The sequence below is a fragment of the Ornithorhynchus anatinus genome, chromosome 11 (assembly GCF_004115215.2).
Source record: "Ornithorhynchus anatinus isolate Pmale09 chromosome 11, mOrnAna1.pri.v4, whole genome shotgun sequence".
In the NCBI taxonomy this organism is placed as follows: Eukaryota; Metazoa; Chordata; class Mammalia; order Monotremata; family Ornithorhynchidae; genus Ornithorhynchus; species Ornithorhynchus anatinus.
The window spans coordinates 51,740,522-51,759,089 of record NC_041738.1 but is presented as its reverse complement, the minus strand read 5'-3'; the positions used below and the strand labels follow the sequence as shown (position 1 = coordinate 51,759,089).

Sequence of the window (18,568 nt, the reverse complement as noted above, 5' to 3'; positions counted from 1 at the left end):
GGGTACTTTCAATGGACTCATGCTATAATGCAATGGACTAACAGCCCTAATGCTGACCTCGGGACCTCTACTGTCACTTAACCGCTCTGGGCCTCAGTTTCCCCACCCATCCAATAAAGGCAAAGAAGCCGCCTGGCGTGGTGGATAGAGCACGGGCCCGGGAGTCAGAAGGTCATGGTTCTAATCCTCACTTCACCCCTTGTCTGCTCTGTGACCTTGGGCGGGTCACTTCACTTCTCTGTGCCTCAGTTCCCTCATCAGTAACATAGGGATAGAGGCCGTGAGCCCCACTTGGGACAGGGACCGGATCCAACCCGATTAGCTTGTGTCCACCCCGGCACTTAGTACGGTGTCTGGCACATAGTAAGCGCTTAACGAGTATTATTATTGTTATCATTATTATTATTAAAGGCCCCTACCTTTCCCACAGCCCCCTTTTGGGGGTAACACGATTGGACATCGTCCGTGCCACCCCAACACAAGTACTTAGCCTAGACAAGTTTAATAGGACCGAGGCCGACAGCCTCAAGACCCAGATGGGGGCAGGTATCCCCCGTGAAGCCTGTTGATATTATAAGATGCTTCTGCCCACTTTGGAATGCAACGTGACCCACAGGAAAGAACACAGTCCTGGGAGTCAGGGGATCTGGGTTCTAATCCCAGCTCTGTCACTTACCTGCCGTGTGTCCTCGGGCAAATTATTTCACTTCTCTGTGTCTCCATTTCTTCATCTGAAAAATGGGAATTCAATACCTGTCCTCCCTCCCCCTTAGATCGTGAGCCTTGTGTGGGACAGGGACTGTGTCCAACCTGCTTCTCTTGTATTTGTCCCAGTACTGGGTTAGAGAGAAGCAGCGTGGCTCAGTGGAAAGAGCACGGGCTTTGGAGTCAGAGGTCATGGGTTCAAATCCTGGCTCGGCCACTTGTCAGCTGCGTGACTGCGGGCAAGTCACTTAACTTCTCGGTGCCTCGGTGACCTCATCTGTAAAATGGGGATTAAGACTGTGAGCCCCACGTGGGACAACCTGATTCCCCTCTGTCCACCCCAGCGCTTAGAACAGGGCTCGGCCCATAGTAAGCGCTTAACAAATACCAACATTACCAACATTATTAGCTTAGTACGGTCCTTGGCACACAGTGGTATTTGTGAAGTGCTTACCCTGTGCCAGGCACTGTGCAAAGTCCTAGGGTGGATCCAAACTAAAGTTGGATACAGTTCATGCCCTACATGGGACTCACAGTCTTCATCCCCATTTTACAGATGAGGGAACTGAGGCTCAGAGACGTGAAGTGACTTGTCCAAGGTCACAGAGCGGACAAGTGGCAGAGCCGGGAGTAGAACCCAAGTCCTCGTAACTCCCAGGCCCACGTTCTATCCATTAGGTCTACTACATTTATCCACTTGGTAAACACTTAACAAATACCACCACTGTTATTAAAGAAGTCATCTTGGGCTAGGGGGGACGCAGAAACCCGACAGCCCCGGATCCAAAGGGACCACCTTCGTTCTCCTGGAAACCCACAAAAGTTCAGCACGGGGCGAGGGAGCTCCAGCCCATGGTAAACTTTGTTAGGTTTTTCTGTGGTATTTGTTAGCGCTTACTATGTGCCAGGATTGTTCTAAGCACTGGAGTAGATATAAGGCGATCGGGTTGGACACAGTGTACGTCCCATATGGGGCTCACAGTCTTAATCCCCATTTGACAGATGAGGTCACCGAGGCACAGAGAAGTGAACTGATTTGCCCCAGATCACGCAGCAGACGTGTGGCGAAGCCGGGACTAGAACCCGGGACTAGAAATCAACTCAGCTTAAAATAATGGGGCCCGGAGAGCAGGGTAACGCTATTCACCCTAAAGACGGGTGAAGGATGGGTCCTGGCGCTCCCGGTTCAGCTTTCCGCCCCCGCTCCCAGCCGCCGCCGGGGTCCCAGAGAGGGATCTCGACGGTCCTGGGCTCCGGCCACTGGTCCGACAGCGCAGCCTGGGAGAAGGCCTGGCTTGATGCCAGCTCCCTGAATTCTTTCAGCCCAGGCCAATTACAACAGGCCCGGAAACTGCTGAGCCGCACAGTTTCTGCCCGGCTCCGCTTCCATCCCTGCTCCGGCAGTCCAGGGGCCTGGCAGGGGCCCGCTCCGTGCTGCTCCGTTGCTTTCTGCACACGCTACTTCCCTTGGATTTGGGGGGGGGGGGGCTCTTTTAAGGTGGACTCACCCGGGCAGGTGTGCGGGGTGCAGGGTGCGGCACGGCTGATTTTGAATTCGGACCATCCCCGTGGATGGGTGAGGAAGCTAAGACACCGGCCTTACCCGCCGCCCCTCACCCGCCGCTGCTCTGCCGTGACTGTGGCCGGGGGGCTCCGGGGGTGCTGAGGGGCCGGGGCTGGAGGTGGGAGAGAAGCAACGTGGCCCAGTGGAAAGAGCATGGGCGTAGGAATAAGAAGTTCTGGGTTCTAGTCCCGGGTCTGCCAGGTGTCCGCTGTGTGACCGTGGACAGATCATTTCACTTGCCTGGACCTCAGTTCCCTCTTCTGTAAAATGCAGATTCAGTATCTGTGCTCCCTTCTAATTAGACTGTGAGCTCCCTGTGGGACCTGATTATCTTGTCTCCATCTCAGCGCTCAGAACACTGCCTGGCACATAGTAAGCGCTTAACAAAGAACACTGCCACTTGTCTGCTGGGCAAGTCACTTCACTTCTCTGTGCCTCAGTTCCCTCATCTGCAAAATGGGGATGAAGACTCTGAGTCCTGCAAGTCTTGTAAGCTCGTTGTGGACTAGGAATGTGTCTGCTTATTGTTGCATCATTCATTCATTCAGTAGTATTTATTGAGCGCTTACTATGTGCAGAGCACTCTACTAAGCGCTTGGAATGTACGATTCGGCAACACAGAGAGACCATCCCTGCCCACTGATGGGTTCACAGTCTAACCGGGGGAGACAGCAAAGCAAAACAGAACAAAACAATACTCTACCCAGCGCTTAGTACAGTGTTCTGCCCTCAGTAAGCACTCAATAAATATGACTGAATGAATGAATGAACAGGGACTGTGTCCAACCCAGTTCCCTCGTTTCTACCCCAGCGCTTAGGACAGTGCCTGACACATAGTAAGCGCTTAAAAATACCACAATTATTATTATTATTTTCATTATTATTACTACTACTATTATCTCCAGAGGTTTCTGGTGCCACTGAGAGGTGGAAAACGAACCACATCAAAACCCCGAGATTGCCTGGTGGGAGCGGGGTTGGGGGTCGAAAGGGAAGCTTGAGAAAGAGATGAAAAAGAGAAAGAGATGGCTGCTGGACCACCATGTTCTCTGACTAGCCAAGACCTTTCTTCTCCGAGTTCTCCAGAACCTCTGGCAATCAGGAGACCTGGGTTTAAATCCCAACTCCATCACTTGCCTGCTCAGTCAATCTGGACAAATCACTTCGTTCATTCATTCAATCATATTCATTGAGTGCTCACTGTGTGCAAAGCACTCTACTTAGTGCTTGGGAAAGTCCACTACAACAATAAGCACCGACATTCCCTGCCCACAACGAGTTTACGGTCTAGAGGGGGAGCGACGGTTTCCTTATCTGAAAAATAAGGATTAAGTACGTTTCCCCCGACCCTTAGACTGGAAGTCTCAAGTGGAACAGAGACTGTGTTGTCTCCGATTATCTTCTCTCTACTCCATTGCTTGGCACATGGTAAGCGCTTAACAAAAACCGTTATCATCATTATTAATTATTATTATTGTCACTATTATTATTATTCTTATTAGCCTTCTGATGGAGACCCCAAAGCCTGCCACTACTCATTATCACTGAGGAGTTCTGCCCTGGGGCCAGACTCCAAAGAAGCAGTGTTGTCTAGTGAATAGAACGTGGACCTAGGAGTCAGAAGGACCTGGGTTCTAATTCTGGCTCTGCCACTTGTCTGCTGTGTGACCCTGGACAAGTCACTTCACTTCTCTGTGCCTCAGTTGCCTCATCTGTAAAACGAGGCTTAAGACCTGGGTCCTCATCTCCGCTCTCCCACTTGTCTGCTGTGTGACCTTGGGCAAGTCACTTCACTTCTCTGTGCCTCAGCCCCCACATCTGTGAAATGGGGATCGAGGCTGTGAGGTCCAACGGGACAGGGACAGTGTCTTATTCAATTACCTTGAATCCACCCCGGCACTTAGAAGAGTGCCTGGAAAATAGTGAGCGCTTAACAAATACCATAAAACTACCCCCAGAACACTGCAAGTTATCCCCCTGAAGGCAGAGGTTCCGTAGCCTCAGGGCACAGTCTGTGGTTCTGGGAAGCAAGGAAGGCCCGGCAGCTGCCTGGTCCGGCCTACAGATAGAAGCAGGTGGTCAAATTGAAAGGCACAGATGGAGGACATCAGAAAATCGCCTTTTAATATTATTAATAAGAAGAAGAAGAAGAAGAATGGCCTTTGTTAAGCACTTACTATGTGCCAAGCACTGTTCTAATAATAATGTTGGTATTTGTTAAGCGCTTACTCTGTGCAGAGCACTGTTCTAAGCGCTGGGGGAGATACAGGATAATCAGGTTGTCCCCCGTGAGGATCACAGTTAATCCCCATTTTACAGATGAGGTCACTGAGGCACAGAGAAGTAAAGTCACTTGCCCACAGTCACACAGCTGACAAACGGCAGAGCCGGGATTCAAACTCAAGACCTCTGACCGCCAAGCCCGTGCTCTTTCCACTGAGCCACGCTGCTTCTCTGTGCTAAGTGCTAGGGTAGATACGAGGTTATCAGGTTGTCCCATGTGGGGCTCACAGTCTTAGTCCCCATTTTACAGATGAGGTAACTGAGGCATAGAGAAGCTAAGTGACTTGCCCAAAGTCACCCAGCCGACAAGTGGCAGAGGTGGGATTCGAACCCACCACCTCCGACTCCCAACCCCTGCTCTTGCCACCACATGCAGAGACTCTACCAGCTCACTGGGTGGGGCATTGATGAACCACAGAGCTGTTGGTACTGATATACATCCAAGAACCACACGATCCCTGCTCTCAAGGAACTTCAAATCCAGTGAACTCAAGTTCCCTAGGCCCAGCAGAAAATCAAGGTGAGTTTTTTCCAAAGGTCAATGCAGGGAGGCCTTTAATAAGGAGGAAGGTGAGGCTACGATGGCAAGAATCTGAAAGCAAGGAGGCTTTTTGATTTGAAACCACTTTCAGTTGACGATGACTGTGTTAAACGTTAAGTGCCTATTACGTTCAAAGAAGCAGCGTGGCTCAGTGGAAAGAGCCCGGGCTTGGGAGTCAGAGGTCATGGGTTTGAATCCCGGCTCTGCCACTTGGCAGCTGGGTGACTGTGGGCAAGTCACTTCACTTCTCTGGGCCTCAGTGACCTCATCTGTAAAATGGGGATTAACTGTGAGCCTCACATGGGACAACCTAATGACCCTGTATCTACCCCAGCGCTTAGAACGGTGCTCTGCACATAGTAAGCGCTTAACAAATACCAACATTATCATTCTTTCGATCATATCTTTTGAGTGCTTACTGTGTGAAGAGCACTCTACTAAGGGCTTGGGAGAGTACATTACAACAATAATCAGTCATATTCCCCGCCCACAACGAGCTTAGAGTCTAGAGTGGGGGAGACAGCCATCAATACAAATAAATAAAATAAAATTACAGATGAGGGCTGTGGGGCCGGGAGAGGCGAAGAGCAAAGGGAGCGAGTCAGGGCGACGCAGAAGGGAGTGGGAGATGAGGAAAAGAGGGGCTTAGTCTGGGAAGGCCTCTTGGAGGAGATGGGCCTTCAGTAAGGATTTGGAGAGGGAGAAATTCCCCTCAGATTTGAGGAGGGAGGCTTTCCAGGCCAAAGACAGGACGTGGGCTAGGGGTCGGCAGCGAGGCAGGTGAGATTGAGGCACGGTGAGAAGGATAGCACCGGAGGATCCAAGTGTGCAGGCTGAGTTGCAGAAGGAGAAGCGGCGTGGCTTAGTGGAAGGAGCCCGGGCTTGGGATACAGAGGACGTGGGTTTTAATCCCGGCTCAGCCACTTCTCCGCTCTGTGTCCTTGGGCACTTATTTCTCAGTTCCTCAGTTACCTCATCTTAAAATGGGGATTATGACTGCGAGCCCCACGGGGGACAACCTTCTAACCTTGTATCTCCCCCAGTGCTTAGAACGGTGCTTGGCACATAGTAAGCACTTACCAAACACCATAATTAATTAATTAAGGAGAGAAGTGAGGTGAGGTAGGAGGGGACAAGGTGGTGGAATGCTTTAAAACCAATGGAGAGGAGTTTTTATTTGATGTGGAGGTGGATGGGCAACCAATGGAATTTTTTGAGGAGTGGGGTGATATGTCCTCAACGTTTTTGTAGAAAAATGATCCGAGCAGCAGAGCCAAGTGTGGAATGGAGTGGACAGAGACAGGAGGCTGGGAGGTCAGAAAGGAGACCGATGCAGTAATCCAAGCGTGATAGGATGAGTGATTATATTAACATGGCGGTATTTGGGATGGAGAGGAAAGGGTGGATTTTAGTGATGTCGCGAAGGTGGGACCTGCAGGATTTAGTGATGGATTGACTATGTGGATTGAATGATAGAGAGGAGTGAAGAATAACTCCAAGGTTACGGGTCTGTGAGACAAGAAGGATAGTTGTGCCGTCTACAGTGATGGAAAAGTTGGGGAAGGACAGGGTTTGGATGGGAAGATAAGTTTGGACATGTTAAGTTTGAGGTGGTGGGAGCACATCCAAGTAGAGATGTCTTGAAGGAGGGAGGAGATGCGAGAATGGACAGAAGGAGAGAGATCAGGACTGGAGATGTAGCTTTGGGTATCATCTGCATAGAGGTGGGAGTTGAAGCCACGGGAGAGGATGAGTTCTCCAAAGGGAGTGGGTGTAGATGGAGAATAGAAGGGGACCCAGAACTGAACCTGGGGGGATGCCTACAGTTAGCGGGTGGGAAGCAGGGGAGGAGCCGGCAAAGGAGAAACACCCGTGTAGATACTAGTTAATCAGGTCAGACACAGTCTCTGTGCCACAAGGGACTCACAGGCCAAGTAGAAGGGAGCACAGATATTGAATCCCCATTTTACAGGTGAGGAAACTGAAACCCAGAGAAGTGACTTGCCCACGGTCACAAAACAGGCAAGCGGTGGAGCCGGGATCAGAACCCAGGCCCTCTGACTCCCAGGCCCAGGCTCTTTCCAATAGGCCATGAACCTTTTGGCGCTTTAGCCTGTGGCTGGAAACAACCCTGAACTCGCTCGTCTTTAGAGACTTCCAACAGTGCTGCCCCCGGCCTTGGCAGGGGACCAAATGAGGTCAGGGAAAAAGGAAACTCTCCCTAGCCAGGTGAGCCTCCAGAGGAAGCGGTTTCTCTGCGCTCTGCCTGCCCGGCTTTGTTTTCGGTGAGTTTTTGATCTCATCCTAGTCAGCTTCCAGGAATGTGCTGCCTGGATATCTGAGCAGTCTCCTAGAGACCCGGGCCAGGTGAGCCACCCACCCCATACCAACTTCTCTGATTTCAAAGGCCAACGGGACGCCATCTTGGGACGCCGACCCTCCCCCAACTCCCCAGTGACCTTCTGGCCCATCCGGGGATGCCCTGGGGCCCCGGTCCAGCAATCCTCCTCTCGGTAGCCAAATCTGCCCGCTCCAAAGTGCGAATCTTGAACCAACGTGCCACCACAGTTCTTGGACTCGGCCAAGGACCGGACTGGATTTTCGGAGATGCCCGCACCTGTGGTTTGATCCGGGGATTTCCACGGCCCCTCCCACCCTAGAAATCTTGGTGGGCTTTCCAAACTCTGCCCCGCCTCCAAGCAACGCGTGACCTAACTCTTCCTACCACGTGAGGCCACCTCTGGGGAAGAATACAACAGCTGCAGAGCGGCAGCAGCAGACAAGAGGGAGCGGGAGCAGGAGGAATTCCACCTTGAGGTAACTGCAGCCACAGATGTGCTGTTGGACCTTTGCCCCAGGCCTCTGGCCTCTTTTTATGGTATTTGCTAAGCATCTACTAGGTGCGAGGCACTGTACTAAGCGCTGGAGTCAGAGGGAACTCCCATTTGCCCCTCAGGCACCGCGTAGCGAGACAGAGGGAGTGAGTGAAAAGCCAAGGGGATAGGCCCATCAGCAGGAAATGCTAAACCAATAAAGAAAAGCACCAGACCAAAGATAGGCCCTGTTTCCCTGGCAAATACTTCCCAGGGGGGAGTCAGAGGGAACTCCCATTTCCCAGCCTTGGGAACTCTGGAAACAGGGCGAAGGGGAGCTTAGAGATCATCTACTTTAGCCTCCTGCGCCTGGCTCAGGCAGACTTTTATGACTTTTACGACTCCAAAGTTTTTATTCTTGTTTCTTCTGAATGGTTGGCTTTTAACAACCGTTTCGTCTTAGATGGTCCCCATTCCCTTGGGACTATTTCTAAACTAATGTCCGTTAATTCTCTCCAGTGCTTAGTATTGTGCTTTTCGTGTTGTAAATGTTTAGTCAATGTTATTGATTGATTGATTAAATAATCTCGCCCAAATCCTGCTAGCTTTAACTTCAACTCTCTCCCTTGCTCTGAAGAAGAGGAATGAGTATCCCTAAACCAGTGGCAGGTAGGGAGGGATGATTCTGACCCATGGACAAGTGAGGAGGAGAAGGGAGCATAGGGGAAAGAGCAGTGATCTGGGAGCCAGAGGTCTTGGGTTCTAATTTTAGCTCTGCCGCTTGCCTGCTGTGTGATCTTGGGCAAGTAATTTAACTTCTGTGGACCTCGGTTTCCTCACCTGTAAAGTGGAGATTCAGTACCAGTCGTCCCCGCTACTTAGACCGTAGACTGTAGATTTAGACTCTCTAGAGTGTAAACTTGTCTACCCACTCTGTTTTATTGTACTCTCCTAAGTGCTTAGTACAGAGTTCTGCACACAGTAAGTACTCAGTAAATACCACTGATTGATTTATTAGACTGGGAATACTGTGTGGGACAGCAACTGCTTCCAACCTAATTATCTTGTATCTACCCTGGTGTTCAGTAATAATAATAATTTTGGTATTTGTTAAGCACTTACTATGTGCTGAGCACCGTTCTAAGCGCTGGGGTAGATCCAGGGTAATCAGGTTGTCCCACGTGAGGCTCACAGTCTTCATCCGCATTTTACAAATGAGGTGTGAGGCTCACAGTCTTAATCCGCATTTTACAAATGAGGTAACTGAGGGCCCGAGAAGTTAAGTGACTTCCCCACGGTCACACAGCCGACAAGTGGCGGAGCCGGGATTAGAGTACAGTGCTTGGCACATAGTAAGCGCTTTACTTTTAAGCAAACTTCTATCGACTGTGAGTAAAGGTCTGGAAAAGGAAGCTACACATTGCCCAATATGCATGTATTACCATATAACACCACAATTACATTGTAATCATGATAAGACATGGAGATAACAAGGCAGACAGATAAGGGTTCGGCAAAACAAGACCGCAGATATGTATCTAGGCAGAGATGGCTGTCAGAGATGTAATCCTGAAAGAGTGATTTTACTGGGCAAGGAAAGCCCTGTCTATCACTCTGACGGCCGCTGCAATGCCACCCTTTCTGGGGTGGACCACGGTGCCCTGATTGACATTAACTGTGCCCCAAGTTCAGCCCTCCTCCCTCTCTGACCCAGCGGGTCGAAACCAAACCTCCTTACTTCAAAAGGACCAGAAACCTTCGACCGGAAACTTAATCCACACCCGGGATCCCACCTCCCTTGGCAAGGATTGTTGTCTCCGGGGAAGGGAGGGGTGCTCAAAAATTCTAAAACCCTCGCGCTGGAAAAGGACTCTCCTTTTTCCTCCGGGAGTTAACCGGTCTGCAGTCTCGCTACCAGCTGGGGCAGCCTTCTTTGTCCACCCTGGGAAGACTGCCTTTCAAGGGATCCGGAGAAGGAGAGCCCACATCCCATCTTGGCAATGGGTCCCGGGGTCTCAACCCACCCCACCTACTCCCGCTGTCCTGGTAAATGCTCTCCCTCCTCAGACTTGTAAGTGAATTTATTGTGAGTCTCAAAAATCTATCCCACCGAGCTCCCTGTCGGTTTTCTCTTCACGAGACTAAGCCCCTTTCCGGGTGGAGCATTCTCCCCGAGAGAACATCATCTCTCAACCTGCCCCCAGAACCCTCCCCGACTCCCGCTCTTCCATTTCCGACCACGCCCCACGGAAATGCCATTTTCCTAGATGGAATGAAAGAAAATGGGGTCTGGGAGAGGACGGTGGAGGAAAATGGAGACCCCTGGAAACGGAGCGACTCCAGAGCCATTCAGCTCTCCAGCCGGCAATGAGATAGGGAGCGACGCGGCCGCCCAACAAAGGCGGGATTCAGCCCGGCCGGGGTGACCGGTGGACCCGGGGCTGAGCCGAGTGGGGTAGCCGGAGGAGACATCTCTGTCGGGCATTCAGCTTGGAGCAACAAAGAGCCATTCAGGCAGGCGGGCGCTGTGAGAGGAAGCCCGGGAACGATGGGCGGGGGCGCTGCCTGGCACCGGCCCCCGTTGGCATGTGGGCAGCGTGCTCTCGGGTCTGTTACAGCCTTCTAGCTCTCTCTCCTCATTAAGAATCTCTCCCTCCACTCTGGCCTCGCTCCCTGCTTTGTTGGGGGTCCCCCCCGCCCGCCATCGGGGCCGCCGGCTGGCTGCGGAACCGAACTGGTAAGTGGAGGCCAACGTGCCTCGTTTGAGGAGCGAGAGCCTTGGCTTCTTGTAGCCTCAGTTTCTCCATCTGTGCATTGGAAGCAGTTAGAAGACCCAACTGACCTTCCAGCTGTGAGAGCATAGTCACCAATAATGATGATAATAATTGTGGCATTTTTTAATCACTTACTAGGTGCCAAGCATTAGGGAATCCATTCATTCAATCGTATTTATTGAGTGTGCAGAGCACTGTACTAAGCGCTTGGGAGAGTACATTACAACAATAAACAGACACATTCCCTACCCGCTACAGATGATCAGGTCAAACACAGCCCCTGCCCGGCAAGGGATTCATCATTTAAGGGGAAGGGAACATAGGTAGTGAATCCCCATTTTAAATATGAGGAAATCACGGCACAGAAAAATTAAGTGACTGGCCCAAGGTCACACAGAGCAGGCAAATGGCAGAACCAGGTCCCCTGACGCCAATGCCAGTGCTCTTTCCGCTAGGCTATATTGCTCCCTTTAACTTAGACGAGGGATATGCAGCTATCCACAAGATGGTAAGCTCCTTGAGGGCTCAGAGATCATGTTTATTCTCCCAAGCACTTAATCCAAGACCTCAGCACATAGTAAGTCCTCAGCAAATACCAGTGATTGAGTGATTTCCCCCACGTGTTGGCAATTCCAACCCAACCCTCACTCATCTCCTACTGCAGCTCACACACTTTGCTCCTTTAGTGCCAGCTTGCTCACTGTGCCCCAATCTCGTCTAACCCACCGCCAACCCCTTTCCCACATTCTCCCTCTGTCCTGGAACTCCCTTCCCCTCCACGTATGCTATAGCACTACTCTCTCCTCGTTCAAAGCCTTACTTAGTTCGCATCTCCTTCAAGAGGCCTTCCCCACTTGACTCCTCTTTTCCCCCAACTCCTTCTCCCTTCTGCGTCATCTATGCTCTTGGATCTGTACCCTTTGGGCACTTGATATTCACCCCATCCTCAGTCCCACAGCACTTAGGTCGTACATATCCGTAACATCTCTTTATATTGATGTCCGTCTTCCCCTCTAGACCGGAAGCTCGTTGTGGGCGGGGAACATATCTACCGACTCTAATTATACTCTCCCAAGCGCATAGCACAGTGGTCTGTAAACAGAAGGTGCTCAATAAATACCACTGACTGGCTCATTGATGGGAAAGAAGGGGATCTTCTGCCTTCAGGGTAGAAGTCTCCAAGCCCCTCCACTGACCTACAGCACCTGTTGTCATGGACCTCCTTTCCAAAGCCTAACCGGAGTCCCTCCTGCTCCCTTCTCCTCAACAACCATCCTCGATTGTAGGACCTGGTCACTCTTCTCTCCGCAATCCCTCTTGGCCTACCAAGGATTTGGAGCAGGATGGGAAGGGTTGGGGCAGAGCTGGGAGCTTTCCTTGATTTCTTATTGCGGCGATGTAATCTGCACCCAGTTGGCTTCTCTACTGCCTCTTTATAAACTGGAGAGCGGCCAGGAGCGAGAACACTACTCCACCAACCCAGGCCAGAGTCAACAGGCAGAAACTCAGTGAGGCCACGGCAAGGGGGCCCCGAGGACCGGTTGCTCCGAGAGACGAGAATCGTTTGCGCTTGTTAGGGCTTTGACGTCAGTCCCGTTGGCCTACATTAAACCCGTTTTCGATGGGCTCGGCCTTCACCGGCTCCGGATCCGGAAAGCACCGTCTCCCGGGGCCCGTTCCCTCCACGGCCGGGGGAGACCAGGGAACCTGGGATGTGGTGGAAGGGATGACGGGGTCATCTCGGATGCGGCTCGCAAGAGCCCCCCCGCGGCGGCGACAGAACCGGTGAAGGCCGGGTAGAAACCTGGCAGCCCGCAGAGCGTCGGCTCTGCTTCCGGGCTCCCTTTCCGGGCTCCCTTTCCCCGTTCCCCTTCTCGGCTCTCTCCCAAGTCTCAGCTGCAAACTGGAGGTGGGGGCGTTGGGGGGCCTGATCTGGTTCCAGTAGATGGAGCCGGAAAGCAGAAACGAGCAGGAAGGTCCCTGTTTCCGGGGTCTGGAAGAAAGCAGTTGCCCAGGGCTGGGGCAGAAGCCAGGGCCGCCCGGAAACTCTCCTGGACCCCGGGACTGGATCGGCGAGACCAGGAAGTCTGGGACAGACACACACGGCTCAAGCTCTCCTGGCCTGTGCTTGGGAAAAGCCCAGAAGCATCCAACATCTCAGGCAGTGGCCCAGGAAAGACAGCTTCTCCGTGCCTCAGTTCCCTCATCTTCAAAATAGGATTCCATTCCCTTTTCTCCCTCTTCCAGTGGAGGGCCATGACAAATGGGAAACATCCCACAGGCCTTAACTTCTAAGCAGATCTCAGGAGAATAAAGAATAGTAATACTAATGATAATGATAGTAATGTTGATAGCATTTGTTACGCATTTACTACGTGCCATCCAATGGGGTAGACAGAAGATAATCAGGGCAGATGCAGTCCCTTGTCCCTCCTAGGCTTTACAATCTAAGGAGGAGAGAATACAGGTATTAGATCCCCATTTTACAGATAAGGAAGCTGAGGAACTGAAAAGTTAAGTGATTTTAGGCCACTTAAGTTAAGGTCCCCCAGTAGGCAGGTGGTGGAACCTCGGAGAAACAACATGGCCTAATGGAGAGAACTTGGGATTGAGAGGCGGAGGGCCTGGGTTCTAATCACAGTTCTGCCCATTGCCTGCCGGGTGACCTCAGTCGAGTCACTCAACTTCTCTGTGCCTCTGTCATCTAATCTGTAAAATAGCAATTAAAACCTCCTTCCTCCGATTTAGACTGCGTACTCCATGAGGAACAGGGACTCCAAACTGATCACCTTGTATCTACTCCAGTGCTTAGTAAAGTGTCTGGAACGTAGTAAGTGCTTAACGAGTACCATTAAAAAACACAAAACAAACAGAAAAACCCAGGTTTAGAGCCCAGTCCTCCCAGGCCCAGCAATTTCCCGTAGGCCATGCTGCTTTCAGTGATCAAACCAGGAAATTCCAGAGGAGGAGGTCTGATGGAGCTCCCTTGAGCGGATCATTTAAAAACCCAGAAATAAATTACGTGATTTCTAGCCATAAGCCTCTTCAGAGGTCATCTAGTCCAACCCCCTGCCTCCATTCCTAAGTCAACCCAGAACAAGGGGTGCCTGCCTTATTCTCGGCTTCTCAGATTATATGTTCTGTACTTGAGGGCAGGGATCGTTTCTACTTACTCTAGGGTACTCTCCCAATCTCTCAGTACGGTGCTCTGCACCTATGGAGCAGTCAGTAAAATCCCGATTACCTGACTGGTCCCCCGGAATTTGAACCTCTCTGCTTGGCCAGAGACTGGACTGGCAATGGAATGCCCCAAGGGGACCCTCAGATGACTGTGAAAGACAAGTCAAAGACTCACCCCCAACGCCCGGCCCCTTTGCTAGCCATTACGCACTAGTCGGAAAGCACCTTCCCGGCCCGTGGAAGTTTTCATTCTACTGCATGGGCCTCCCCGTCCATGCAGACTTTCGAGTGATGATGTGGTTTGAAGTGAAACCATTGGCTAATTGTATCGTACACATTCGTTTTCCTTATGTTGTTTCCCTCATGAGGAAACACTGGTGAGAGAAGCAGTATGGTCTAGTGGAAAGAGCACGGGCCTTGGAGTCAGAGGACCTGGCTTTTAATCCCGGCTCTGCCACTTGTCTACTGTGTGACCTTAGATAAGTCACTTCACTTCTCCGTGCCTCAGTTCCCTCATCTTCAAAATAGGATTCAATTCACTTTTTCTCCCTCTTAGACTGTGATCCCCATGTGGGACCAGATTAACGTAGTGCTTGGCAGGCAGTAAGCGCTTAACAAATCCAACTGTTCTCCCCCACCCTTTCCTTGCGGGGGGAATGTTAGTCTTTGACCCCGGCCAACAGACAGAGAAGAGGCAGCTGGCTTCGGTTTGAGTTGCAGAATTTCTACCACTAAAGTGGACAGAAGTCAGGCCTGCTCAATCAATCAGTGGTATCGATGGAGCACTACTGTGTGCAGAGCACCGTACTAAGTGCTAGGGAGAGTGCGATGCAATAAATTGATAGATACGTTCCCTGCCCACAAGGAGCTTACAGTCTAGAAGAGGAGAAGCAGTATGGCCTAGTGGAAAGAGCACAGGCCTGGCAGTCAGAAGGATCTGGGTTCTAATCCCAGTTCCCACCACCTGTCTGCTGCAAGAGCTTGAGCAAGTCACTTCACTTCTCCGGGCCCCAGTTCCCTCATCTGCAAAACGGGGGTTAAGCCCCTTGTGAGACGTGGATTGTGTCCTATCTGGTTAGCTCGTTACTGGTTACTATCTGGTAACCTATCTGGTTACTAAACTACCCTAGCGTTTAGTACAGTTCCTGGCACCTAGTAAGTGTTTAAGACAAAAAAAAAGCTGACATTAATACAAATAAATTATTAATATGTATAAAAATGTTGTGGGGCTACTGACCATTTACCTCACTTTAGCTGGGAAAGTCCTACATGGCTGTGGGCTCTCTTGGGCTACTTTAGAATCATAAATGAGGGTCCCAGAATTGGAGCGATCCCACTTAGATTGGTCAGCCTGCCCCACATGGACCCCCGTTGGCTCTGGCTCACTCTAAGTGCTTGGATTTACATGCCCCCTGTTGAAGCGTGCTCAATTCATTCTCAGTTTAGATCCCACCCCACACTTCCTCCTTCCTCCCTAGCCACATTCTCACAGTCAATGAGGGGAAGGGAAAGGTGCCCCTCATGTTCTGCTTTTTGACAGAAAGAACCCAACTGTTCTAATTCTGTTAGACTGAGTGTGGTGGAGTCACTTAATACAGCCTGGAACTGTGGCCTAGTGGAAGAGCACAGGCCTGGGAGTCAGAAGGATCTGGGTTCTAATCCCGGTTCTGCCACTTGGCTCCTGTGTGACCTTGGGCAAGACGCTTCACTTCTCTGTGCCTGAGTCACCTCATATGTAAAAGGGGGATTCAATACCTGTTCTCCCTCCTATTTAGACTGTGAGTCCCTTACTGGGCAGGGACTGTGCCCAACCTGATTTTCTTACATCTACCCCAGTGCTTAGTACAGTTCCCGGCACACAGTAAGCACGAGAAACAGCGTGGCCTAGTGGAAAGAATAAGGGCCTGGGCGTTAAAGGACCTGAGTTCTAATCCCGACTCTGCCACCTGTCTGCTTGGCAGCTTTGGGCCGGTCACTTAATGTCTCTGTGCCTTGGTTACCTCATCTGAAAAAATAAGATTAAGATGTGAGCCCACTGCGGAATAGGGACTCTGATAACCTTATATCTACTCCAGCACTTAGAATAGCGCTTGGCATAAAATAAATACTTAATATCTTTAAAAAAAAAAAAACCCAAAAGCACCGCACCAGGGGAGAGGGTAAATACTCTACAGTCAGATCAGACACAGTCACAGGGATTGTCTAGCGAAGCTGGGCCTCTTGGTACCCCAAACTCTGATCAGGCCGGCCCTCCCGGTGCCGATACCCCCGATTGTCTGCAAGCTGTAGGAGAGGCAGAGTGCTGTCCAAGAACAATGAGCTTTACCCACGCCGAGGGGGTCTAGCCAGGGGGCTGGGAATGCCAACTAACTGCCCTGGACCTCAGCTGTTCCTTCCCCCAAGCCTTTCCGAGGGAGGAAAGCCCCGCGTGTTGCCGACAGAAAACGCGAGAGGAATATGAAACAGGGTTCAGGTGTTGCCTGGACACATTCTCCTCTCTCCGACTTATTTGCTCAGCAGGAAAAAGCCAAGCATTTAATTGAGTGTCACTACATTTCTTAAACGATTTCAAATGGGAGTGCAGCCGTTTGCTTTTTTTATTTCCGTGGCGTTTAATTAATTGTCTGACTACCTGGTTCTGCGTCTGTTCAATCCAGATTTAATTTCAAAATGTGGTGAGCTGGATGTGGTGACATTTACCTTTTCATGTTTCTCTGGCTCTGCCTCTCCACCCTTTCTCTCCTGGATCACCCAACTGGCTCCGGGCGGATCTGCCAATAACACAGTTAATTTTCATCAACCATTTCGGTGGCCACGGCTCAGCACCCCCCGACGATTTAAATTTTCCCTTTCGTTCCAGCATCTGGTGCTGGAAAGCAGCCTGGCTTAGTAGAAAGAACACAGGCCTGAGAGTCAGAGTACCCGGATACTAATCCTGGCTCCACCACGTACCTGCCGTATGACCTTGGACAAATCACTTCACTTGGACTGAACTAAGTACGGAAGTAGGGCATGTCGGACATAGCCTCTGTCCTACGTGAGACTCACGGTCTGAGAGAGAGGGAGAATAAGTATTTCATCTCCACCTTACGGATGAGAAGACTGAGGCACACGGAAGTTAGGTGACTGCCCCGGGCCATCTGGCAAGTCAGCGTTGGAGCGGGATTAGAACTCGGATCTCCTGGCTCCTAGGAGGCTGCCTCTCTAGACTGCTAGTGCATTAAAACGTCACTGTACAGTCCCTGCAGAGCCCCTCACAGCCTGGATCTGTGGAATCTTGAAGGTGGGACCTTTTCTTGAGAATCAGAAGAAGAAGCTGCTTTAGAGAAGCAGCACGGTTTAGTGGACAGAGCACGGGTCTGGGAGTCAGAAAGACTTGGGTTCTAAACTCAGCTCTGCTTTGTGACCTTGGGCAAATCGCTTAAATTCTCGGGGGCCTCAGTTACCTCATCTGTAAAATGGGGTTTAAGAGTTTGAGCCCCAAGAGGTACCGGAATTTTGTCCAACCTGTTTATCTACCCCAGCACTTAGAATAGAACTTGGCACTGAATTATGGTACTAAAAAGTACCATTATTTTTTATTTTTTTTATTGCCCAGGGCTTCCACCCTCAGGAGGCCCTCCTTCCCCACTACCCCACCCCAGCAGTCTCCCCGCTTTGCTTCCACCACACTCGCTGCTCTAGAGAGGAAATCGCCTTCAGCATTTGGGGAGAGGGGAATGGGTATGAGTGCGGATGGTAATAATAATAATAATATTGGTATTTGTTAAGCGCTTACTATGTGCAGAGCACTTTTCTAAGCGCTGGGGTAGATACAGGGTCATCAGGTTGTCCCTCGTGAAGCTCACAGTCAATCCCCATTTGACAGATGAGGTAACTGAGGCACAGAGAAGTTAAGTAACTTGCGGTATAGGGTGGGGCTCCAGGTAGGAGGAGGTAAACTTATCTACAGGATTTAAGGATCACCCACCCCCCTTCCAGACTTCATCTGCCCTGAGATGTCATATCCGTCAGCCAATCGATCATATTTGCTGAGGGCTTACTGTATGCAGAGCACTGGACTCAGCATTTGGGAGAGTACAGTTCAACAGAGTTGGTAGCCATGTTCCCTGCCTGCAGTGAGCTTCAGTCTAGAGACTTAATCCAACTCTGCTTGAGGAGCACTGTCCTTCTTAAAAAGTAATTTTTTCCTTCCCCTTTTCCACTTTTCTGGAAGCAGTACTGGGCCCAAAGGGAGGAGCAGAGATTGGGGGGGGGGAGGAGCCAGGAAGAGCAGGAAGGGGCAAGGAGAGGCAAAGAGGGGCAGAAGCCCGTGTGCCTACCTGCTAAGGGCCGGACAGGTGGGTGAGGGAGAAATTCCTGTGACAGGGACCCGGCTCCCCTCTGATGAGCACATCTCCGGAAAAGCAGCAGGATTTTCCTCACATTCGTGTCCGAAGTCGGGAGCCTGACCAGGCCTCTTGGTCACCATCCTGGAAAAGAGCAATCTGTTCAGCTCTAGTTCATTCATTCACTCATTAATTCAACCATGTTTATTGAGCACTTACTGTTTGCAGGGCACTGTACAAAGTGCTCGGATGAGCATGGGCCTGGTAGTCAGAAGGGCCTGGGTTCTAACCCCAGATCCGCCACTTGTCAGCTGGGTGAACTTGGGCAAGTCACTTCACTTCTCTGGGCCTCAGTTTTCTCATCTGTAAAATGGGGTTAA

At 51.0% G+C, this 18,568-nt stretch overlaps 1 long non-coding RNA gene across 1 annotated transcript; it reads right to left on the bottom strand.

The window, feature by feature from the left end:
• Nucleotides 1-16,496: 16,496 nt before the first annotated feature.
• Nucleotides 16,497-18,326, bottom strand: LOC120638670. Its single transcript, XR_005660515.1, has 2 exons — nt 18,183-18,326; nt 16,497-16,631 (listed from the first exon to the last, which is right to left on the bottom strand). It is a non-coding gene; the product is annotated as an uncharacterized LOC120638670 (long non-coding RNA).
• Between the last annotated feature and the right edge of the window lie 242 nt (nt 18,327-18,568).